The following is a 25,960-nucleotide window of genomic DNA, read 5'->3' as shown; positions in this document are numbered from 1 at the left end:
ATTTCAATTACACACCTAGGATGAAGACACGTGGCGTTAAATGATCTGACGGTCTAAATTAAAATGGTAATTTATCTTTCTTTTGGCTCAATCGAAAGTTTCCCTCCATTCTCTCTTCGTCTCTGCTCTCTCAACAACGAACTGAACTTGTGCTCCACGGTGGTGTTCCTCTCTCACGATGACGACGACGACCTGACCAGACTCACCGTAAACTGCATCCTCACGCCGGCGTTCACCTTTCTCATGGTTTCTGTTTCTAAATCCCTAACTCTTTGCCATAACTCCAGACGTTCATCTTCCTCTCTCGAACGAAGGTCTCTGCCCTGCTATTTCAGGAGGTAAATGGGAGTATTTTTAAATCCCCAACTCCCTCTCCTCGTTCATCTTCCCTGCACGAACAAAACCCTAACCATTCTGACTTTGGGTTTGTTTTGCAGACCCTCATCTTGCAAACTCCTCTCCCCAAAGGCGCCGAAGGCGACGACGATTCGTCTTCTCCACAAGCCAGGTATCTTTGCTATATCTCCCTCTCACTTTCTTTGTTTTTGTTTTTTTTTTTTTTTTTTTGCCATTATTGTATCGATTTGGAACCAAATCGGTTACAGAGAAAGGGAAAATGGTAGAAGATTTGATTTCTTTACATTGCCTCTGTTTTTTATTGTGTTTTTATTTTTTTTTGTCATTTTTGTATCGATTTCTGAACCTTTTTTGGGTGCTCTGTCTTGCTCTCTTCCCAGTTTAGCCATTTGTGTCACTTAAATTGTTTGAACTTATAAAACATAGGTCGTCTTTCTTCCCTATTATGTACTGAGCACAAGTGGATGAACACATGACCTCCTTTATTTGTAAATTCAGGCTGATATGTTCATGAATGATGGGCTATAGGCTAGGAAATAATTTAATTGAAGGTTGTTGGACTGTGAAACCTGAACTGTATCTCAGTTTTCATACCAATTGAAGGTTCTTGGATTAATTCACCTAGATATTAGAAAAGAAAATGAAATCCTATTTGTTTATGCAGTTTAAGGCCTTCTATTATTCTCATACTAAAGCTGGCAAGCTGATGCTGCATAGATTGCTGGGGTAGTTTTGAACATGACCAGAGAAGCTTGGAATTTGAGACATTTCAGAAGTAATCCAAAATATTGAGTTGCCTGCTTAGACCAACAACTTGGGACATGTGATGAAAACAACCATATTTCAGAATAGAGAAAGTTTACACTTTTGGGGTCAGTAATAGCTCTTGAATTGATATTCTGATCTCAATTGCTAGATGAGTGACTGTTAGGTTAAAGTTGGATACCAGCATCTTATTTGCATATCAGGAACAATTTCTCAAATGACAGGTGAAAACAATGTTCAATGAGTAGTACAAGTGGTTTTCTGTAATGCCTTCTTATTTCTTTAATTCTTATCTCCTACCTTCTCAAATACATGCTTTTCCATGATTCTGAATCTACAGCAGAACATATAATTATACTAGGCCTCTATGTTTTGGGAGGACTCTTCATCCTCCTCCCTGTCCAAAGAAAAGATGATTTAACCCTTTGCATCAAAAGAAAACTTAGTATATTCATGTGTTGAGTTTAACTACTAAACTTGTTAATCAATTTATGAGCTAACCTCCCTAGGAGCTGGAAGATTCTCTAACTCATAGAGTTTTGGGCTTTGGCTTCCCTGATGAACATCTCATTCCCTAGGACCAAGATTTGGAAATGATGTGGTTGATGATCTAGCCAAGAGTGGTATTTCCTAGACAATGTTGTGCTGTTGGATGTTCATGTCAATTTATTGAACTTTTTCTAGATTTTGATTTGGTTAACATCTTTCATTTGATTTGAAACAGGGCCTGTTTTCTACATATATATTTGATTTAGAGAAGAAGAAATCAGGTTTTCTTCTGGTTTTTTTTTTTAATGAAGGCAATTAACTAACTACACCACTGCTGCTGATAGCCTGACAGTAAATAATTTAATGGACTATAGGCTAGGAAATAATTTAATGGACTACTAGAGGAAGCATTTTCTAGATGGCCAACAATGAAGACTACATAGGATCAATCACAGCTGAAACCAAGAAACCCATTGCTACCGGGAGGTCTTGAGTTCAAGCCTCTTGGTTCACATCCTACATACCCCTCCCTACCTATCAAAAAAAAAAAAAAATCACAGCTGAAACCAAGAAGCTGTCCCGTTGCAATTTTGGTTTTTTTTTGTTTTGAACTGATAGTTAGATTGGAATTGGGTGCTGATGAAGCTATACTGAGCTGGAAGTTCTGGAAACGTAGCGAATTTGATTGATCAAGTAATTCCAGGTCCATTACGAGGAAAATGCAAGTTTCTAAGATGTTGAATCCAACATTATAGACATGGGTTGAAACCCATCTTGGGCTACAAACAACTAATCTGATTGCCAATCCCAAATAAGAGAAGACAGTTGGTTTTTTTAGGTGCTTCTTTATTCAAAAGTTATGAAAATTGAACTATGTGAGATGCAATTTTATCTCCTAGAAATTTTTTATCAGGCGTAGGGTGATTCGATTTGAAGATGGAATGACAGGGGACTACTCTTTGCTGGAATATATGTTTGTAGGAAAAATAAATCCTAATCTGAAGGTCCTGGAAGCATTGGCTTGTGTAATAATTTCTATGCCCTTCCAATACATCAAAATTGAACTAAAGCTGCTCTGGTTGTATGCATAAACCCCGATAGAGGATTGGTTAACCTACCCCATTATTCAGTAGAGGAGATGGTAGCCGTTCCAGTCCCCATTTTTGTCGTGTTACTCTTGTGCATTTAGGTGCTTAAGCTGAAAAATCCTTTTCTGTGGATGGTATCGGTTGACAAGTTGAAACCAGGTCCATCTGAATGAAGTAGATTCAGAACACTGCAAAATTGGTTTGTGTGGCTCATGTGTCTACATCTTTAAGACTGTTTGATTAGAGGCTTTGGCTTTTTTCTGGTTTTTTTTCTTTCTATTTCTGTCCTTCCCCTCCCCAACCCAAAAAAAAAAAAAAAACCTCTAGTCTAAGCTTATGCTAATCTTGGGTTGGCTCTTCTTAACCATGTGCAGGCAGCTGCGGAAATGGACTTCCGACCAAGTCGGATGGTTGTAGTTGCAAAACAAGTAGAAGCCTTCATTAGAGAGTTCTTTGATCAGAACCCACTTAGTCATATTGGCCTGGTAACTATAAAAGATGGGGTTGCTCAGTGCTTAACAGATTTAGGTGGCAGTCCAGAATCCCATGTAAAGGCATTGATGGGTAAACTGGAGTGCTCAGGTGATTCCTCTCTACAGAATGCTCTAGATCTTGTCACGGCTATCTGAACCAAATCCCATCCTATGGTCATCGCGAAGTCTTAATATTATATTCTGCTCTCAGTACCTGCGATCCAGGGGATGTAATGGAGACTATCCAGAAATGCAAGAAATCCAAAATAAGGTGTTCAGTTGTTGGTCTTTCTGCAGAAATTTATATATGTAAACATCTTTGTCAAGAAACTGGAGGATTATATACGGTGGCACTGGATGAGGTGAGAGTGTGAGACCCCCCTAGTTAGGCTTATATCACCTCATTTTTTGGCGTATTTGATTAAACTGTTACGTTTTCTCTTCTATGCAGTCACATTTTAAAGAGTTGTTGCTGGAGCATGCTCCTCCACCTCCTGCAATCGCAGAATTTGCTGTTGCTAATTTGATCGAGATGGGCTTCCCACAAAGAGCAGCAGAGGGTTTTGAGCCAGTCAGTGGAAGAGAATGGAGAAGAAGAAGATTTTGATGAATTTGAATTTGGGTTCTCAACTCTGAGTAGGATGAAAATGAATAGAGACGAAAGTTAGAATGGGGCTCCATTCCTTTAACTATTTTGGCTTATCTTAGATAATGCCCCAGAACTAGCAATTGTTTTTCTTTTTTGATAAATAAATGCTTTAGTTGCAACGAAAAGATACTAATTGTAGTTACTTCAATGGAATCGTTGGAGAGAACAAAATGCTAAAATATTCAAGTTGCAATTCATTACATTTTCTTTTCAGTCAAAGGGTCCTAAACTTGGCTAGTTCAAGCTCTTCAATTTTTGGTTTGATTGGGACAGTCTAGCTTTCCTTCTACAATTTCTTTGCTCTACTGTTGTAGCTCTCTTCAAGTCCTTTTGTCTTCATTGAGCTGAACCACCAAAGATAAAGCTCATGAAAAAGTAAAAAGCAGGAACCAAAGGGGTCAAATTTTGGATAGAACCACAAATTTCGAAAATTTATCTTTCCAGTATCCATCATAGATCTTTCCAATTTATGCTCAATACCAATTAATAATACAAGAGGAAGAATTTTTGTTCCCATCAAAGCTTAAGCAAAGAAGCATCATATCTCCAAGCTTTTACAAAGGTTCCACAATAGAAGCTAAACCATAACGTGATAGATACAGCAAATAACTTGGGTTTTTTTTCCCCTCCAACTTCTTGGAATTTTACCATTTCTACCCAACTTCCAAGTATTGACTTATGATGCTTGTCCTTTGATAAATTGGAAGCCAACAAACATAAAACATAAATACATTTCAAGCATCCTAAAAAACCACTTGCGTAGTAATAATATCCTTATCCTTCCAAACTGGCATAGTAATAGCATCCTCCCCAACAATAGTCCTTCAAGATTAAGATGAACAAACTAGAAATATTCTCATCGACCAAACTCACATGCACCAATAGTCCTTCAAGATTAAGATGAACAACCTAATCACCTGATTTCCAGAAATAGGCCAACATACCTCCATGAAAGCTTGAGCAAGAACATTGAAATTAAGAAAAATAAAAAAGCACAGAGAAGCTGCCTTGGATAAACTATACTGCTTCTCTTAGTACAAGCATGGCCTTGCCTTGATATTAAGTAACATAAGTCTTTTACTACTTCAAACTCCCAAAATGAGCAAAAGAGTGAAGAACATACTAGAAATAGAAAACCCAAGATAGAGAAGTCAAAGGAACCCCCCTTTTGTTTTTTTTAATAAAAGTTTGGATTTTCAGACAAACTAGACAAAAAAGGAACTCAATCCTCACATATCAACCATTTATAAAAGTTTTTACAAGATGAAGTACATATAACAGTTCTTCAATTGACTGAATTGGTCTGCCCATATTAAAAATTATGAAACCAGAAAATAAGCTTCAAGCCCCTTGGAGTACTCTTCTTCATAGGACACTTGTAATAATTCTCCCTAAGAACCATGTCATCCACATAAGACCAAGTAGGCCCTCTTGGAGTGATCTCTGCCCACAAGAACCTCTTTGAGTATGGGTTCACAAGACTTTTAGGGAATTCCTCAACAGTTTCACAGTGCAATCCCTACAAACAAACAAAATAAACCACAGTTAATATGATAAGAAAAAATTCTCCAAGACTCTCACATTTAATTGACACTTTATTACCGTGTGTTGTTTTTATATGAGGTGTCTATCAGTGTAAATTTTTTTGGTTAGATGGGGTTATATGTGGAGAGAGAGAGAGAGAAGGCAAAGGTGGCTTTAATGTAGGGAACTTGGCCTGGTCCTAGCTCTTATGGATCCCGATCAAATGGAATGAGAAATGGTGTTCAGAACCCAAAATAAAACTCAAGTTGTTAAAGAGATATCTTCATGAATATTATTGCACTGGGTTCAGCTCATATAGATCCTCCATTGTACATTACTAAAATTCTAACAAGGAAGCACCATCATGAGGAAACAGTGAGGAAGTGTAGTTTGTAAGCACTGAGCAGAGACAACCGGGTTCAGGTCTGTGTTTATAGTTCTTGACAATTTGATCCATCATCTTCAATTACTATAATGTTAGGTATTGAAAATGATTCAGAGTTGATAAATCATAAAGAAAGAAAGATAAGGCAGTCCATATAAGCAATAGCAAGTCAAACTGAAATTACTACTGATGATGATGCCAAAATAGACAAGTTTCCAAATCTATTATGTGCTTTTTCACAATGACATAAAGACCTCCAAACTAGAGAATAGCTGTCCCACTTTAAATAAATAACACAATTCCATAATATATACTTGACCACCCACCCTTCACCCCACAATTCCATAACACAATTCGTAGTTGGAAACAGAACCAATAGAACTAACCTCTCCTCTCCCTCAACACAAAATCTTACCCCACCCCCCAAAAAAAAAAACAGCAACACAAAAGCATCCGTAGTCCTTAACATGAATTGGTATATTTTCCTCACCAACTCAGTTGTATAGACAATTCAAGAGAAAAAACAATATAATAATAAAGGTCTATTCAAAAGGAGAAAAAAACCCAGAGAGTAAAAAAAAAACAAGTAAATTAAACAGGACAGAACTGAGGAAATACTAGTAAGAAACCAGCAAATTCTTCTTCCTCTTCAATACTAACCATCAATCGCAGGCCAAAATAAAATATATTGATCAACCATTTGGTTCATGAATCAGCAGGTGCAGAAGGTAAAGAAGTCTGGGAGGCAAATTGATCAACATTCACCTGCACATGAAGAAACTAAACATAAATATGATATATTCATCAGCCATACCTTAAACTTAAGTTATTAAAGCTATACCTGAGATATGGAGTATTGAGAGGAATATATAGGATGTATAGAATGCTCGAGTGTCCTCTGTGACTATAATATAACAAACAAATAGTCACAAAAGTGAAATAGAGAATTCAAAACTTTAAAAACCAATAATCAAAATTAGTAGACAATACCAGAAGTAGATCCATGTAACTATGGTTGGGTTCACTTCCTTGACATCCATCCAGTTGATTCAAATGCACTATATTGCATGGTGTATAGGCATCACTTCCAATGTTCAAATTAGGCTCCTCAGCTGAGTCATCTGGAGGTTGGCTTTGGTGGAGGTCAATTGACTCATCTAGAGGCTGGCTTTGGTGGAGGTCCTTGTGTTTCACTTTCCTTGGTTTTTTCTTGAGGGCTGGAGGTTCTTTCATTGTTTCCATCCAAGGTTTCAATCGTTTATTTGTTTTTGAGCCCTCTATCTTCTTTTTCTCTTTTTTTTTAAGCCCTTTCGCAATATTCAGATTAGGCTCCTCAGTTGACTCATCTGGAGATGGATTTGAATTCCCGCTATGTAGATTGTGTAATTGTTTATACAAATCACTAGCAACATTGTTCACCAATGCATATCCCTCTGCTGAATTGGATGCTTCTGATGCAATATTTACCAGTTTACGACAAATAATTCTATAACGCTCTGTAGAATCCAAATTAACATCTTGCTCAATTTGTATTCCATTGCTATCTTCCACTACTAAGCTTCTTGCTGCATGTGTCCATCTACTCAAAACATAAGCTTCAGGAATAGACGTGATATCTAACCTTACAAAAATTTTCAAAGCATGGCGACATAGGATACCAAATGTCTCAAATTTCCTACAGCTGCATTTAACAATAACCTCGGATGGATGACATTCAACCTTAAATTCCTCCTCTGAACCATGAATACCAACATCATACTTATGCAAGCTATTACTTTCATCCTTCCATTTTATGTAGCAAGAACCAACCCAAGAGAACTCATCATGAAACAAGCGAAAAATTAATGGAGTGTAGACTTTTCCTGCACGTCTCATCAAGGGCGTGTGGGAAAACGAGTTTCTTGGGAGCTTATTTCTTGCATCAAACTCAGCCTTCAATTCATTAGCACGCTTATCATTGACTACTCTTTCAAAATGCTTTAAAAACTGTACAATGTCTAAAGTAGACTTTGTATAATCTTTCAAATCAGCATTTATACTTTCACTTAGTTGTGTACGCCGCATACCTCCTGTAAATGTATTCTTCATAAAACATTTGGCCCACTTCTGTTTAAGTCCATATATACGATTCAACCATGAATCATTTTCAACCTGATAATTACTCCTTAATTGTTCCCATGCAGCCTCAAATTGTACTTCCTCATCATACTGATATATACACTTCTTCAGATCTGATAGAAAGCTTGATCCATCATTCATTAAGTTACCTAGATGCCTAATGCCATTTTGCATTAAATGCCAAGTACATAAACCATGCCATGTTCCAGTAAACACCTCCGAAATTGCCTTTACCATGGCGGCATCTTGATCTGTAAATAATGTTATAGGCTTCTTTTGTCCATGGTTTTCCAAGAAAGCTTCAAACAACCATTTAAATGATTCGGCCGTCTCATCATATAAAAGTGTTGCTCCAAATATAACGATGCCTCTGTGATGGTTAAATCTAGAAAAAATGCCAAAAGGCCTATTCTCCTTGTTTGTACAAAATATAGTATCAAAGGTCACCACATCACCAAAAAGTGAATAATCTATTACCATTCTCGCATCCGCCCAAAAAATATTAGTTATCTGCCCATCTGTATCCAACTGCAGACTGTATGTAAAAGAGGGATTGAGCCTGGTCTGTTTTCTAAAATACTGTAACAAACTCCCCGCATCACCATAAAATAAGTCACGTTGACGTTTAGTTTGAAGATAATTGTAATGATCTACTGATGTATAACCAAGGTTCGGTCTCCCACCTGCCTGTCTACCCATGAACTCAAATGCGGCCTTAGGTCTAATTCCAGAATCGTCGGCCAAGTCAATTTCATGTTCATGTATTGCCGAAACTTTCCGTTGTGACCGCAGCATGTGAGTGGTAGATGGTACATGAAGCTCATGAGTATGATTTTCCACAAAATCATTGCATTGGTATGAACCATTTCCCAAAAGCTTTATTCCCATGCGAGCAGGACAATTAGATCTTGTCTCCGCTCGAGGATTCTTTATAGAAATATCACGCTTGTCTTCCCTCCGACAACCTTATTTATTACATACATATCTCCTCGAAGTTATTACTGTCTTATCTGTTCTCCGCTTATTTGCAAATTCCTTCCTAACACTAAAACCCAATCTTCCTCCATAGCTATTATAGAAATCATATGCCTCCGTCTCTGAATTAAATTGCATGCCGATTTTAGGCTTTTCCTCATCATCTAGACCTATGTTTTTATCCGGTGTAGCTATTGGATTATCCATAACCCACCTGAACAATAGCAAACAAAATTTAAAAAAGAAAAACAAAAACCAACCACACATCTTTATATATTTCAAAAAGAGTAACTTCACCAATATCCCTATGAATTCACAACATCATAATGTTTACCATACAGAATACCTTAAAGAAATAAGAAGATAGAAGATAAGAATTAAAGAAATAAGAAGGCATTATAGAAAACCACTTGTACTACTAATTGAAAATTGTTTTCACCTGTCATTTGAGAAATTGTTCCTAATATGCAAATAAAATGCTAGTATCCAACTTTAACCTAACAATCAACCATCTAGCAATTGAGATCAGAATATCAATTCAAGAGCTATTACTGACCCCAAAAGTATAAACTTTCTCTATTCTGAAATATGGCTGTTTTCATCACATGTCCCAAGTTGTTGGTCTAAGCAGGCAACCCAATATTTTGGATTACTTCTGAAATGTTCCAAGCTTCTTTGGTCATGTTCAAAACTACCCCAGCAATCTATGCAGCATCAGCTTGCCAGCTTTAGTATGAGAATAATAGAAGGCCTTAAACTGCATAAACAAATAGGATTTCATTTTCTTTTCCAATATCTAGGTGGATTAATCCAAGAACCTTCAATTGGTATGAAAACTGGGATACAGTTCAGGTTTCACAATCCAACAACCTTCAATTAAATTATTTCCTAGCCTATAGCCCATCATTCATGAACATTTCAGCCTGAATTTACAAATAAAGGAGGTCATGTGTTCATCCACTTGTGCTCAGTACATAATAGGGAAGAAAGACAACCTATGTTTTATAAGTTCAAACAATTTAAGTGACACAAATGGCTAAATTGGGAAGAGAGCAAGACAGAGCACCCACAAAAGGTTCAAAAATCGATACATAAATGACAAAAAAAAATAAAAACACAATAAAAAATAGAGGCAATGTAAAGAAATCAAATCTTCTACCATTTTCCCTTTCTCTGTAACCGATTTGGTTCCAAATCGATACAATAATGGCAAAAAAAAAAAAAAAAAAAAAAAAACAAAGAAAGTGAGAGGGAGATATAGCAAAGATACCTGGCTTGTGGAGAAGACGAATCGTCGTCGCCTTCGGCGCCTTTGGGGAGAGGAGTTTGCAAGATGAGGGTCTGCAAAACAAACCCAAAGTCAGAATGGGTTAGGGTTTCGTTCGTGCAAGGAAGATGAACGAGGAGAGGGAGTTGGGGATTTAGAAATACTCCCATTTACCTCCTGAAATAGCAGGGCAGAGACCTTCGTTCGTGAGAGGAAGATGAACGCCTGGAGTTATGGCAGAGAGTTAGGGATTTAGAAACAGAAACCATGAGAAAGGTGAACGCCGGCGTGAGGATGCAGTTTACGGTGAGTCTGGTCAGGTCGTCGTCGTCGTGAGAGAGGAACACGAGCACAAGTTCAGTTCGTTGTTGAGAGAGCAGAGACGAAGAGAGAATGGAGGGAAACTTTCGATTGAGCCAAAAGAAAGATAAATTACCATTTTAATTTAGACCGTTAGATCATGTCATGCCACGTGTCTTCATCTTAGGTGTGTAATTGAAATGTAATTGAGAGGTTGTAATTGAGACGATAAAAATCGGGGGATGGGGGGAGCTTCAAACTTACTTGTAGATGCCGGAAGAATGATGGCAACAGTAGAATCTTGAAAAAAAATCAAGTCTTGAAGAAGAACACTTGAGAGAGAGCTTGTCGAACCCCCTGGGCTTTGCACCGCAAGGTATCAATTGGATCACACACTAATCCCACCTTACCTTGATCAAACACAAAGCAATCCCACGAGAAGAGAAGCAGCAGCTTGCAAACAACAGTTTTAATTTCATAAGATGGAGAATGAATAGCTCCACGGTTTCTATTGCTTTAAATAAGGGCCTAAGGGCCTTACACCTATTCAGCCTAGGAGAAGGAAAGATTCCCCTAGCTGATTTCCTATTACATTGAAAGAAAAAGGTCATGTGACTTTTTAAGTTGTCACATGACTCATAAAATAGCCTATCCGATCCTAGTCATGTGACTTTTACATCAAAATAAAAACCAAGTATGGAAAATAAACTACTATGCAACTAACTAGTACTAGTAGTACTACTTGGACAGCTTCTTGTTCTTCTTCTTCTTGCGGATGTAGTGCATCAACTCTTCATCAGTTTTCCTATTAGGAGGTAAAAGGCACAAGATCCCACATCTAATTTTCTATTAAAGCCAACAGTTCCTCTTCCATAGTTGTCCTCCGGCTAGGACTAGATAATGCGTCTGCAATAGATTTAGGAATAAGGTGACACTCAATGGTGGAAAGAAAGGAATAGAAAGTAGAAGATAAACCAGAGTAGGACACAAAATTCAAAAATGGGTGTTGAGTACAACTACGAACACCCTTACGATGAGCAATGGGAATATCGAGATCAGAGGAAGGGGTACTTATAGTACAACTAGGAACACCCTTACGATGAGCAATTTTACTACGAACACCCTTACGATGAGCAATTCTACTACGAATACCCTTACAAGGAGCAATGGGAATATCGAGATTAGAGGCAGGGGTACTTATCTTGGGATCTGCAGACAAAGATGATGTCGTAAAGTCTGTGGAGATGGGGGGGCAACAACTCTTGGACAACGACTGGAGCATAGTACTAGAGAATGCAACTGATGAAAAATCCTCAAGCAAATACAATCCCCCCGACTCACGTCCCTTACCAATCATCTTCTTTGTCATAAGATCCTGAAAATGAACATCGAAATTGAAGGCTTTAGTAAGTTTTTTGACTGACAAGAGATTAAAAGGAACATCTGGTAAATAAAGAACATATGACAATGACAAAGAGGAATTTAGACGAACTGTACCAGTGCCTTTGACCTTGGCTAACGAACCATCAGCCAAAGAAACACTAACAGAAGACTTTTTTAAGGAAGAAAAATTACTTAAAACACCAGACATGTGATCGGATGCTCCTGAATCGATAATCCAGGGATTAGAGGTAGAGGAAAAACATGCAGTAGCATTACCTATCTGGACAACAGTAGCTGTGGATGATGGCATTGTGGAAGGCTGAGAAATATGGAACTGATTATACCATGCATACTCCATTGTCATCATAACCATCTTTCCTTCAGATGATGAAGGTTGTGTAGAAGACTCAGTACTTGTGGCTAAATTGGCAAACTTCTATTGTGGCAGTTTGCCATGAAGTTTCCAACAGTAGCGTTGGATGTGACCTAGCTTTCCACAGTGATGACAGGTTCTCACAACACTCGAGCCATCAGATGAAAACTGTGTATCACATTGTTGCCCTTTGTCAGATCCGCGACCATTCTCACGGCCACGTGTGTTCCCATGATCATCATCACGACCCCCTCCATGATTGGTATTTTGTGACACAAGAGATAAACTGTCCATTGTGCTAGAATAAGAGGACCCCTCATGAGATACCTGTAGAACACGAGAAAAAGTATCCGTTAAAGAGGCCACTTTGTCACCAGCAAGAATCTCAGACCGGACTAAGTCATACTCATTTCCAAGACCACCCAAAAATCCCATAATTGCAAGTTGCGCTCGCTGGCTCTGCATCTGATTCACATCAGCGGTGATAGGAAGTAGCAAATTTAATTCTTCATACATCCTCTTGAAATCAGCAAAATATTGAGTTAGGGAACATCCCTTCCTATCAACCCGATAAAATTCCTGTGACAACTCATAGATATGGGAAAGACGATTCTGTCCAGAATACAATATATTTAAATATTCCCACAACTCCTTCACAGTATCAATATGAATAGCCAGATCAACAATATTATTGTCAATAGAGTTTAGCATCTGTCCCAAAATACATGCATCAACAAAGTCCCATGTTGTATCCTCTACAGGTTTAGTCTTTGTCAAATGATTCTGTTGGTCCCTACCTGTCAAGACCAATTGAACAATCTTCTTCCATTGGTGAAAATTATTGACACCTTCTAATTTCTTTTCTGTGATCCGAGTAGAGGAAGAAGAAACAACTTCAGTCAGAACACACTTTGACTCAACCATCTTCAGAAATCAGATCTGGTTTGACAAATTACAAAACCAGATCTGATGAAAACTGATCAGAAATCAATTCTGATCCAATAAAATCCAATCAGAAATTAATTCTGATCCAACTATCCATCAAACACCGCAAATTATGTCATAACATAAGAAACAGAAATTGAATCCCAAAATTTTAAATCTGATTTAGTTACCCATCCAGCGATAGAGCCAAATCTCATCTCCAGAAATAATCAATCAACTCCATAAATAGAATACCATAAAATCTCAGCAAATAGATCTCCAACAATCAACAAAGAAGGAATATTGAATCAGTATATGAAACCAAGGGGGAAGAATACCTCCTCTTAATGTAACCGCAGCCTCTTGTGTTGTGCTGATCAAGAATGGGCCAGGGAAAAAGAAATAAAAAAGAAAAGGGAAAGGGGAAGGCGAAGAGGAGGGGACTTAAGGTATAGTAGATCCCTAGGTATGAGATGAAGAAAAGAGAAGATTTCTAAAACAGGGAATTACCCACTCAATTAGGGTTAATCCCAGCAAAAAGAATATATATATATATATATATTATGGTAAGAGAACACAATGACCAACCTACCCCTAAGTAGGGACAGAATTGGAAACAAATGGGGCTCGGTATTAGTGCTAGTGCATTAGGGCTAGCACTAATCTCCCCTCCCAATGACTCCCTAACATTATGAAAGCTTGAATGAGAAAAGAAAATTTGAAAATGAAATTCAGGGGAATAAGCTCAATCATAGTTCTAAATCTCGCGAGATCTTGGCGAGATTTCAAATATTTCGAGAATCTTGAGCTCCTCGAGAAGAGATTACATACGAAACTTAAAAGATGTAGTGTTTCAAAAATTTCGGTCAAAATTTTGGTACAAAAGTACCATCTCGCCGAAATATCGTAAAACTACTACATTCCACTGTATAAAAAGAGCACCAACTCGAGCCACATTTCGAAATTTTGAAGTGTCTCGATAGAAAAAGGGGTTTTTGTGTAGAGAAGGGGAGAAACCCTTGTTTCTTGCCCTTTTAGCTACATCATCACTCAATACAGCTGGGATACACGACTGGGGGTTGCCACATCACTACGAAGAGATCGATTTGTGGCCTATTATGGAAGATTTGGCTACATTCAACTATTTCAGGTAAAGATACTACTCACAAAAACTAGTTTTTGGAAAAAAATATTATAAATACTTGTTCTATGCTTGTATGGGGTTAGATTTTTTATATATTACACACTGGAGGTCAATCTACGACCTCACGGTGTCAAAAAAAAATTTTCTGTTAAAAAAAAAGGTTGTACCCAGTGCACAAGGCTCCCGCGTTTAGCAGGGTCTGGGGAAGGTCAAATGTATGCAGCCTTACCCCTGTTTCCAGAGAGGCTGTTTCTAGGACTTGAACTCGTGACCAAGCGTTCAGCAAGTGAGCACTTGACCAATGCACCAAGCACGACCTTCAAAGAGGGTACCCAGTGCATGAGGCTCCTGCCACTACGAGTCTGGGGAGGGTCATAATGTATGCAGCCTTACCCCCGCTTCACAGAGAGGTTGTTTCCAGAGACTCGAACCCGTGACCACTTGGTTACAATGGAGCAACCTTACCGGTAAAATTTTATTTTTTTATTTTTCTGGTAAAAAATTAATTTTCCCACAACAAAAAGTGAAAAAATTAGGGTTAATATAAATTGTATGGGGCTCAATTATATATATGTTAATCACCATTGGCCGATCTACAATCTCACAGTGTCGAAATTTTTTCTGTTTATAAATTTATTTTTAATTTTTTTGGTAAAAAAATTGATTTTCCTATAATAAAAAATGAAAAAAATAGGATTAATATTAATTGGATATGGCTCAATTATATATATGTCAATTGTAAGAAGTCACTTGATGGGAATTGGGACTTAGAAATCTCAGACGTGGAAGACTAGGGTGTCTATGACTTATTTATTATTGTTCACTATACTTGGGAGAATGGTGTCTATGATTTATGTATTATTGTTCATTGTAGTTTTGTTGAGAAGTGTACCACGGTAGGGGGAGTGTCCCTATTGTGGTTGAGTCCATTGTGGTTTCCTTTATTGTTTTATGTCTTTAATTATTAGGAGTTAGGATTCAGTTTCCTAGTCTAAGTTAGTTTCCTATTTTAGACTAGGTTTAGTTTTCTTTTCCTTTTATGGTTGTAATGGTTTTATTATAAATAAGATACTTGAGGGAGGAAGCAAAGCAACACAAAATGGCTCCTCCCCTTCTAGCCACTCTTCTCCTTCTCATTTGATCTTGGTTTCTTAGTTTCTAACATGGTATCAGAGACAGTAAATCTGATCTAGGTTCCAACGTCTCCCCTCTTCCATCGAAATCCCTCTTCTCTCCCTTCTCCTATCAACCTAACTCTCCCTTTGGTTTGTAGTTTTGAGAGTTGCTTAAGTTTCTGGGTTGGTGATGGAAACCGTAGTTCATAAAAAAGGAAGTACTAGGGTTTCGTTGCTTGTTGGAATCACAAGGTCAAAGAGGACCTTTTGCTGTCATGGTTTTTTGCTGTTGCCTTAAGGTTCAAAGGTTGTTTTGCAGCAATGTCTATTCTACTACTGAGATTTTGTAATTGATTTCTGGTTCATGTTGGAGATTGGAATTGACTGTTGTAGAATCGATTTATGAAGTTATGTCCATCGATAACTTCTATTGCAAGTTTGTTCCTACCACCTAGAGAAATTTTAGAGCCTTGATACTGGTTTGATGCTTGCGGATTGGACTCATTGAGATTTGGATTCAATAGAGCTAGAAGATACGAACCAATTTACAAAATTTCTATAATTTTGGAGCCTCATTTAGTTGGTGGATTCGAAGACGAAGGTTCATCGGTTTGACGAGGTCTTCTCCTCCTAAGAAGCAAGTGAACTGAGAAGAAGGTGTTCTCCGATTTTTTGTTTTAATTCTCCTTGTTGATTTGCTAGTACGGTTTTGCTGCCGATTTGAATCAATCCATGGTTTTCGATTTCCTCTTTTGGCTAGTCTCAGAATTGTCTCTGTTATCGATTGTTCTTCCGCCAGTTACAGGTTGTGTGAAACTTGCCGAAGGAAGATGACAACCCTACCTTGGTTGGTCTCTCCCGCTACTCAAACCCTCTTGTTGGTCGTAGGTTGAAGACAAACTTCAGGTGAGTTTGTATAAAACCCTTTTTTCCCTTTTTTTTTTCAAAAATATCCCTTTCTTTTGCTTTTATTCCAAATCTGCCCCCAACTTTACTCCCCCTATCATGGGAGTTTACCTTTATGTCTATGTCATCTTCCCTTATACTCCCTTGTCCTTATTTTATAACTCATTCCAAGTTTACCCCCAAAATAATAAATAGTAATTCCCATCATATCCCATTGCCTCTTTAACTAGCAAATTGACTCCTTGCAAATTTTGGTTTATTACCAAATTGCCACTCCTTCCTTAAATTTGGCCTTGCTTATGCATATATATGGATTTCACTTAAATTATGATTCTGCCATTAGCTCTTGCTATTGCCTATTGTATACTTGGATGGCTCCATCCCGCACAAAATTGGGTATTTTGACCCAGCTTCCACATCAATTGGAGATTGTATGATGTAATTATAGAATTGCCATTGGGTATACATATGTGGCATATTATTGCTTTGATGGGCCCTAAACATTAAGGTTGGAGTTTGTTTTTGAGGGGGAGATTGGAAATTATTGAGATGCTGGTTATTTACCAAATTGCTATTGCCCTTTTAATTCCGACATTTCTTCAAAATTCTTGAAGTATAGTTGCCCAGGTGGGCCCCGAACACATGTGGGATTTGTACTTCTTTGAAGGTTGGACCTTTCATGGTGGTTGTTGGCTTCAATGAAGGGAGGTTAGAAACTGATATTGGGATTCTTTTATTGATTTATCTATGGCTGGTATTTGCGGTGCTCTTACTTATGGGATTTATTGTGATACCCGTGCTTTGAGATGTTGATTATTGGCTATTATTTGTTCACATGTTATGCTACACGTTAGGGGGAGATTGGAATTGGATATTACTATTTGCATATCTGCTCTACACAAGTAATCAATTAGAGAGTCTTACCTTTCTCAAGATTATTTCGGGAAACTCTGAAGTTGCTGCCCTCCATCTTTAGATTTTTTTAAGCATGATATGGTGTTTTTGAAGATTAACAGGAAAATTCCTCTTTGTGCGATTGAATTGATTCCTCCTTTGTTTGAAGATCGAGTTCTTTCCTTATATTGAAGATCGAGTCTTTCCTTATTAGAAATCAAGTTCCGCAATTATTGGAGAACATCTATCATCATTACCTATCTTCTGCCATTTTTGGATTGTAGTTGATATTATCTATCATCCACTTTTGTTCATTGCTAATGGTTAGACACAGCATTTTATCTACTGATGTTGCTACTGCTGATGTGCTTGGGCTAATATTTCTACTGGTTTTATGATGGCTGATTGGAGTTTCCTTTGTGCTCACTGAAGTTTACAACTACTATTCAAGACTAGTGTTGAGTTTGATTTTCTATTATTTGTGGCCCAAGCTGGAGCTTTTTTTTTGATATCTGTATACACCAGCTTGAGGGGGAGTGTTGAGAAGTGTACCACAATTAGGGGAGTGCCCCTATTGTGGTTGAGTCCATTGTTGTTTCCTTTATTATGTTATGTCTTTAATTGTTAGGAGTTAGGAGTAAGTTTCCTAAGTCTAAGTTAGTTTCCTATTTTAGACTAGGTTTAGTTTTCTTTTCCTTTCATGGTTGTAATGGTTTTATTATAAATAAGATACTTGAGGGAGGAAGCAAAGCAACACAAAATGGCTCCTCCCCTTCCAGTGACTCTTCTCCTTCTTGTTTGATTCTAGTTTCTTAGTTTCTAACAAGGTATCAGAGACATTAAATTTGATATAAGTTTCAGCTTCTCCCCTCTTCCATCAAAATCCCTCTTCTCTCCCTTCTCCTATCGACCTTGCTCTCTCTTTGGTTTGCAGTTTTGAGAGTTGCTTAAGTTTCTAAGTTGGTGATGGAAACCCTAGTTCATAAAAAAAATAAGTACTAGAGTTTCGTTGCTTGTTGGCATTGTAAGGTTGAAGAGGACCCTTGGTTGTCACAATTTTTTGCTGCTGTCCTAAGGTTCGAAGGTTTTCTGGCAGCTACTATTGAGATTTTTTAATTGATTTATGGTTCATGCCGGAGATTGAAATCGATTCCTGCAGAATCGATTTATGAAGTTATGTCCAACGATAACTTCTGTTGTGGGAAAATTAGTTGCAACCAGAATCAAGTTTGGTCCTACCGCATGGAGAAATTTCAGAGCCTTGATACTGGTTTGATGCTTGTGGTATGGATTCATTGAGACTTGAATTCAATAAAGCTGGAAGATATGAACCAGTTTACAAATTTTCTAAAATTTTGGAGCCTCGTTTAGTTGGTGGGTTCGAAGATGAAGGTTTCTTGGTTCGACGAGGTCCTCTCCTCCTGAGAAGCAAGTGAACTGAGAAGGTGTTCTTTAATTTCTGGTTTCGATTCTCCTTGTTAATTTGCTACTAAGGTTTGCTGCCGATTTGAATCAATCCATGATTCTCGATTTCCTCTCATGGCTAGTTCTCATAATTGTCTCTGTTATCGATTGTTCTTCCGTAAGTTGCAGGTTGCGTGAAGCCTGCTGAAGGAAAATGACAACCCTACATTGGTTAGCCTCTCCTGCTACTCAAACCCTCTTGTTGGTCGTAAGTTGAAGACAAGCATCATGTGGGTATGTATAAAACCCTTTTTTTTTTCTTAAAAAATATCCCTTTCTTTTACTTTTATTCTAAATCTACCCCCAACTTTACTCCCCCTATCGTGGGAGTTTATCTTTATGCCTATGTCATCTTCCCTTATCCTCCCTTGCTCTTATTTTATAACTCATTCCAAGCTTACCCCTAAATAATAAATAGTAATTCTGATCATGTCCCATTGCCTCTTTAACTACCAAATTGACCCCTTGCAAATTTTGGTTTATTACTAGATTGCCACTCCTCCCTTAAATTTGGCATTGCTTAATTATGCATATATATAGATTTCACTTAAATTATGGTTCTGCCATTATCTCTTGCTATTGCCTATTATATGCTTGGATGGGTCTATCCCGCACGAAATTGGGTATTTTGACCCGGATTCCACATCAATTGGAGATTGTATGATGTAATTACAAAATTGTCATTGGGTATACATATGTACCATATTATTGCTTTGGTGGGCCCTAAGACATTGAGATTGGACTTCGTCTTTGAGGGCGAGATTGGAAATTATTGAGATGCTGGTTATATACCAAATTGCCATTGCCCTTTTAATTCTGACATTTCTTCAAAATTCTTGAAGTATAGTTGCCCAGGTTGGCCCCGAACACATGTGGGATTTGTACTTCTTTGAAGGTTGGACCTTGCATGGTGGTTGTTGGCTCCAGTGAAGGGAGGTTAGAAACTGATATTGGAATTCTTTTATCTATGGCTGGTATTTGCGGTGCTCTTGTTTATGGGGTTTATTGTGATGCTCGTGCTTTGAGATGTTGATTATTGGTTGTTCTTTGTTCACGTGTAATGTTACACGTGAGGGGGAGATTGGGATTGGATATTACTATTTGCATATCTGCTCTATATAAGTCATTAACTGGAGAGTCTTACCTGAGAGTCTTACCTTTCTCAAGATTATTTCGTAAAACTCTGAAGTTACTGCCCTCCATCTTTAGTTTTATTAAGCATGATATGGTGTTTTTGAAGATTAACAGGAAAATTCCACTTAGTGCGATTGGATTGATTCTTCCTTTGTTTGAAGATTGAGTTCTTTTCTTAAATTGAAGATCGAGTCTTCCCTTATTAGAAATCAAGTTCCGCAATTATTGGAGAACATCCATCATCGTTACCTATATGATGTTTTTGGTTTGCGGTTGATGTTATCTATCATCCACTATTGTTCGTTGCTGATGGTTCGACATAGCGTTTTATCTACAGATGCTACTGATGTTGATGTGCTTGGACTGATATTTCTATTGATTTTATGATGGCTGATTGGAGTTTCCTCTGTGCTCACTGAAGTCTACAATTACTATTTAAGACTGGTGTTGAGTTTGATTTTCTATTCTTTTTGGTCCAAACTAGAGCCCTTTTTTTTTATATCTGTATACACTAGCTTGAGGGGGAGTGTTGAGAAGTGTACCATGATAGGGGGAGTGTCCCTATTGTGGTTGAGTCCATTGTGGTTTCCTTTATTGTTTTATGTCTTTAATTGTTAGGAGTTAGGAGTTAGGAGTCAGTTTCCTATTTTAGACTAGGTTTAGTTTCCTTTTCCTTTTATGGTTGTAATGGTTTTATTATAAATAAGATACTTGAGGGAGGAAGCAAAGCAACACAAAACCGCTCCTCCCCTTCTAGCCACTCTTCTCCTTCTCGTTTGATTATGGCTTCTTAGTTTCTAACAAGTTTGTAGTAGAAACTTTAAGTCTTTAATAATTTTTAAATAATTATTCAATATTATGTGTCTTCAACCATTATTGCATAATTTACTTGTTTTACTTACCAATAATGTCTCATATCATTCAAACAACGTGTAAAATAGGCAATATTACATTTAGAGTTCAAAATTTACTGCCAACCAAGGGTGAAAATCCAAAACACCAAATTATGTGTTTTTTTTTTAATTTAAAGATTTAAATATATTTATCTAACCTATAACAAGCTTACCTTAAAATTTTGGAGCCAACTACGGACATTTGCCCACCGAAAACATCATTGTGGAACAAAAGAAAAATGCACAAACTTGCCGAGATCTCGACCTAGTCGAAATGAGTTTTTGAACCTTGAGCTTAATATGGTGGGCCATACAGTTGAGTGGACCGCTAAATTAGACATATATCATATCTAGAAGATTTATTACCTATGTGCCGGTGAGACTACCAAATCATCTTGTCTACATTGCAAAAAATTGCATGTGTCAAAAAAAAATTCCTATCATTTTTCCTCTAAAAAGTGTATGCTTGGCCTTGCTGCTATGAAAAAAAAAGAAAAAAAGATATGGCGTTGGCCAACATATTTTTGAGACCTTTTTGTCTCAAATTTTTTAGATAGAAGGAGACCCTCATGGGAAAAGTATATGGCTAAGGAGTCCTTTTCTTTTTTTTTTTTTTTTTTTTGTAAAGGCTAAGGAGTCCTAACAGTACAAGAAGTGTGGTTATTAGTACTTTTAGCATATTTTAAAGGCAAAAGTATCTACAGACTGACACATTTGGAAAGGTTTCAAGACAAGCATGGCTAATTGGCAATGTGGAAATGACCTTTAGATATATAGGAGATGGTTTGGATTGACCAGGTGTAAAATTTCAGACCCAAATTTGATAATTTAATAATAACATTCCATTCCATATTAGACATTCTCTTGCTGGTCCACAGTTCCACACAATCTCTTTGTGGTTCTTCATTCAAAGCTTTATTTTTCCATTTCACAAACTACCTTTTGGGTTAAAACTTGACATGTGAGCAGGGGTGTTTAATTGGGATTTATCTATCCAAAGATTTCACCCTATTTAATTTTTGGGAAGAGGTTCTCTAAGCCGCTGAAGTAGGGTATACTAGCACCTCTGTGTCTATCTCTCTCATCATTGCATGTGTTGTGCAAAGAATTCTGACGGAGAGAAATCTACCGACGACACAACTGATATGCTAATAACTAGATGGAAATTGGGGAATAAAGGAGATGAGACTAGAAAATACTCTTTCTTTATTGAACACAAAATAGTGCTAATTGAGTTCTCCTTTTACATGAGGGTCTAGCCCTTAATTTATAGTGATGGAGGCAAAGGTTGGGCCATCCTTTCCCTTTCTCTAGTTTCCTTTTCTGGGTGTACGGTTTTAGGAAAGCTCCCATTCCTGTTGAGATTCCCCTAGGAATCTCGGGATCTCGACGATTCTTGACGCAAGTGGGACCTTCTCTTGGTGGTTACGTAACTGCCGTAGTGGGGCCTGACTTCATAACCGTCAGGCGTGTGGGAGTCTTCAAGCGTGCCTGTAACTTCCTTTCCTTTGTGAATCGTGGGGAGTCCACATGTACGGTCAAGATTTGAAGTACAAATTATGGTGTATCATTTGCCCCCTACTCCCTTTACCTCGGTTGAGGTGTAGGGAGTAATTTGATATGCATTGTCGGTGGCCTTGACAAATTGCTGGGTCTTGGATGGTTGGTCTGGACCTGGCCAACATGAAACCAAGCCTAATTGGAGACGATTCTTTCTCTGTTGGACATTTTTAACCTTCATTGGTTATCTATTCATGCGCCGCCACTAGCTGCTGTTAGTGCGTGGGAGCAAAATATCTGTCGCCTTTCGCGCTTTTTGAGGGGAGATGGATGGGATGTCATAAAGTTTAATTTTTGAAATCCCTTACTTTCCCGGTGTTCTTTGACGATGACGCCCTTCTTTCGAGGTCTAGGTCCTTGCTTCTCCCTGTCATCTGACCCGTTAAAAGTAATCGTGCATTTGGATCTAACGGGAGTTACGAGGGCGTCCCTAAGGGTATAAAATGTTTCAGCCTTCCTTAGTTTTCTCATCTCATCGTCTTCAAGCTTCTCTGTCAAAGATATTTCTTCGAGTTCTGCCCTAGCATTGTTGTGTGCCTTCCTATCTCCTTCAATCACAATTGTCATCATCTCAAGTAAGTGATTTTCTCTCTTTCTTTGTATCTGCATTTCCTTTTTCTTCCTTTGTGTATTCGCCACGGGGAAATGGGGAAATCCAAGAGAAGTTCTTCTTCCAAGGATGACTCAGAAGTAGAATCCTTGTTAGACGAGAGTGAGAGATTATTCCATGGAGTTATTTAGGAAGGAAATCGGGGAATCTCCCCTCCATTGCCCCTAGTTGGAGGCGCAAGTTCTAGGATTTCAGCCTTTGTTCCTCGGAGCTCCACGGGTGTGTTCGCCAGCACCTCCAGCCTTGACTCTATGAAACGGCTAAGGTTATCGAGTTCAACAATTGCAACAGGATCCTAACATTGGAAAAGGGGTCGACGAGATTTCTTCCATCCTAATTGACTATAACCTTTCGGAGATCTGAAATGTCTATGTGATTCCAAAGGCGGTTGTTCTCAGAGTTCCCTCTCCCGAGGATAGATTGAATCAGCCCCAACCCCGAGAGGTGGGGCTTATCCTTGATGCCTTCGAAGCTGGGCTTCAATATCCCTTTTCTCCTTTTGTGGGCCAACTCCTTAGACATTATAAGATAGCTTCCAGCTAACTGGTACCCAACGGTTGGAGGTGTGTGGGGGCCTTTTTAATCAAGTGCTTTCGGTTGGGGAGACATCCTTCCCCTGGCCTGTTCGTTAGGTGCTTTACCTTGAATCAGAATAGCGGTCACCCCGGATGGTACTATTTTCGCTAACGCGGTGTTCCAGTAGTGGATTCTCTACCTTCGTCCAACCATGGTTGGAAGTAGAGGTTTTTCTAGGCAATCTATGAGGAGCCGGAGTGTCCCACCGCATGGAATTACCCTGATACCACGACGGGAAACAAAATTCCACCCCTGCACTCCGAGGATCAGGTGACTTTGGAGAAGATGATAGCTGATAAGAGTTGCATCAAGGCAGAGGTTATCGATGTCCAAGATATAGGCGAGCTAGAGCGGGGTGAGCATTTCGGGAATTCCTCCTTTCCCCTTCCCCGGGGTGTCTCAGGTTGCACTATAACCTTCTCTTTATTTGATATTTTCCTTTTGTTGGTTGCAGTGGAGTTTCCTTTGGATTCCTTGTCGTCCTTCATAGAGGAGGAAGATCTTCAGGTTGCAGGGGATAAAGTTCTTGCCCTCTTGAACAAGATCAAGAAAAGAAAAGCATCCTCCACTGAGCTGGGTAAGGATTTTCTGAAGAAGGGATCGTTTAAGCCTCCCCCCGCGCCTCCCTGAGGTTCAGAAATTGTAGAGGCTTCCTCGAGTAAGGAGATGACTTCTGACCCGGGGTTGGTTTCTCGGGAGGAGGGGTCCTCAATGATCCAGAAAGGTCTTCCTCCCCCTAACAATACCAGAAAGGACAAGGGCAAGGGTGAGGCCAATCTTGATGTGTTCGTTCCCCAATGGTCCATCAACAACGACCAGAGGGTGATTGGCAATATCACGGCTACTGAGAATATGGCCCTGAATTGCGTTGCCCCAGCGGACTAGGACTGGCTTTCTGGGATGTCCGATGAGACGTTAGAGAAATCCACCCTTGCTCGGGCCTATGAGGTGACGTTCTGTTCTTGGTCTGTACCGTTCATTTTCTCCTTGCTTGCCGATTCTTATTCCATTCTTCATTTTAGACTTGGCTTTTGCTTTAGAGTTGGTAGAGCTGAAGAGGAAAGTCGCCTCGGTGTATTAAGAATCCGAGAGGGTAATGACGAAGTTGAGGAAGGCCCAGTACAACTATGAACGGGTCTCGCTGCTGAATACCCAGTTGACCACTTTGAGGGCAGAGAAAGATTCTGCAGTGAAAGAGCTAGAGGCAGCTCAGGAGAGTCTGACGAAGGTGGAGGAGAAAATCCGAGCTTCTGTGACCTCTTATGGGAAAGTAAAAAAGAAGTTGGGCGAGAAGAAACAATTGGCTCGTGAGCTGCAAGTTGAGATTGATAGCCTGAAGGTTCAGGTTAATGATGCCGGGGCCAAGGCCCTCAATGACTATCTTAAATCTGAAACTTGCAAGGTTCACCACATGTCGACGGCTTCTCTGACTATGTTGAAGATGGCTCACTCCATCTGGTTTCAAGTGAAGGAGAGACAACCGGATTTCAACTTCGAAGGGATATCCAAAGTGGAATATATGCTTGAGCGGTTAGAGTCGGGTGCCTACAAGCCTGCCTCTTCGGTGGGAAAGTTGGACATCCCTCGTCCTTCTTCTTTTCTGATTCCTCAAGTGTCTTCAAACGAGGCCGGTGGGCAAAGCTTTTTGGTTAGCCCAGGGGGAGTTACTGCCAGCGAAGCTGGCCAGATAGTGACTTCTGTTCCTTCTGGGACTACTCCAGAGCAAAATTTTGTGCAGAGTGTTGAGCAGGGAGAGGAAAATCCTCCCCCGACCCCATCGACCACGCCAACTACCCTCGTGACCCCTGAAGATGCTGTAGACACCTCCAAGGTTTAATATCTTTGTTACATCGAATGTTATTGCATTGTTGCTGCTTTTTTTTTTTTTTTTTTGTGTAATCCCATGCTTCTTGATTAATGACAAATGGCCACAGGCTTTATTCACTATTTTTAGATTTCTGTCTAGTTGCATATCCGACCATGACTCCTTTCCCCTTTTTTTACCTAGGATCATCCTCCCTTGTCCGCTGTCATGGCTTGGGAGGCTTCAGAGCGTGAGAAGGAGTAGCAATCTCGGATAGAAGTATATGACAGAGCCAATGCTATACTGAGGAAGCATAATTCTTAGTTGGAAGCAGAATTGGAAGATCATAGGTCCCTTGAGTGTTGGGAGAAAGATCTACTGGCTAGGTTAGAGTTTGCTCGGGACATTGTGGATAATGTGAGCGACTATCTCTGGGCTGAAAGATATGCCACGACGAACCTTACAATCAATCACGTGGTTCAATCGGCTGCATTTAAATGTTTCTGTGTAGATAAGGCTTTTGAAGGTGCTCAACGCCTATATAACCGAGTGAGGGAGGTTGCCCCCTATTTTAACTGGGGGAAGATGAGACTGGGTTTTGACCCTCGTGTTCCTGTACGGGAGGTTGTACTTGATCCCTTAACACTGTCCATACCTTTCTTTCCTCCTCCACAGAAAGTTCCAGGGCCTTTGCCCCCTAATCCACCTCGCCCCAAGCTCACATACTTGTAACTGCTGTTGTTGTACTTCAGGGCATGGTTTTTGTCCCCTCTGATGTATATATGGTAGG

The 25,960-nt window shown here is 39.0% G+C and overlaps 1 protein-coding gene and 1 long non-coding RNA gene across 2 annotated transcripts in view; one reads left to right on the top strand and one right to left on the bottom strand.

The window, feature by feature from the left end:
• Positions 1 to 25,654, bottom strand: part of LOC122665362 (trafficking protein particle complex subunit 6B-like) — a 70,421-nt gene extending 44,767 nt beyond the window's left edge. Inside the window, exons 1-2 of the mRNA XM_043861495.1 lie at positions 25,630 to 25,654; positions 21,685 to 21,700 (exon numbers count right to left, since the gene is read on the bottom strand). The gene's annotated coding sequence lies outside the window, so the exon portion shown is untranslated. The remainder of the gene's footprint in view (positions 1 to 21,684; positions 21,701 to 25,629) is intronic.
• LOC122665363 lies at positions 3,048 to 3,738 on the top strand. Its single transcript, XR_006333476.1, has 3 exons — positions 3,048 to 3,281; positions 3,384 to 3,534; positions 3,624 to 3,738. It is a non-coding gene; the product is annotated as an uncharacterized LOC122665363 (long non-coding RNA).
• Positions 25,655 to 25,960: the final 306 nt, after the last annotated feature.

The sequence above is a fragment of the Telopea speciosissima genome, chromosome 6, assembly GCF_018873765.1.
Source record: "Telopea speciosissima isolate NSW1024214 ecotype Mountain lineage chromosome 6, Tspe_v1, whole genome shotgun sequence".
Classification (NCBI taxonomy): Eukaryota; Viridiplantae; Streptophyta; class Magnoliopsida; order Proteales; family Proteaceae; genus Telopea; species Telopea speciosissima.
Note: the sequence above shows the minus strand (reverse complement) of the source record. Positions and strands in the feature narration are given on the sequence as shown.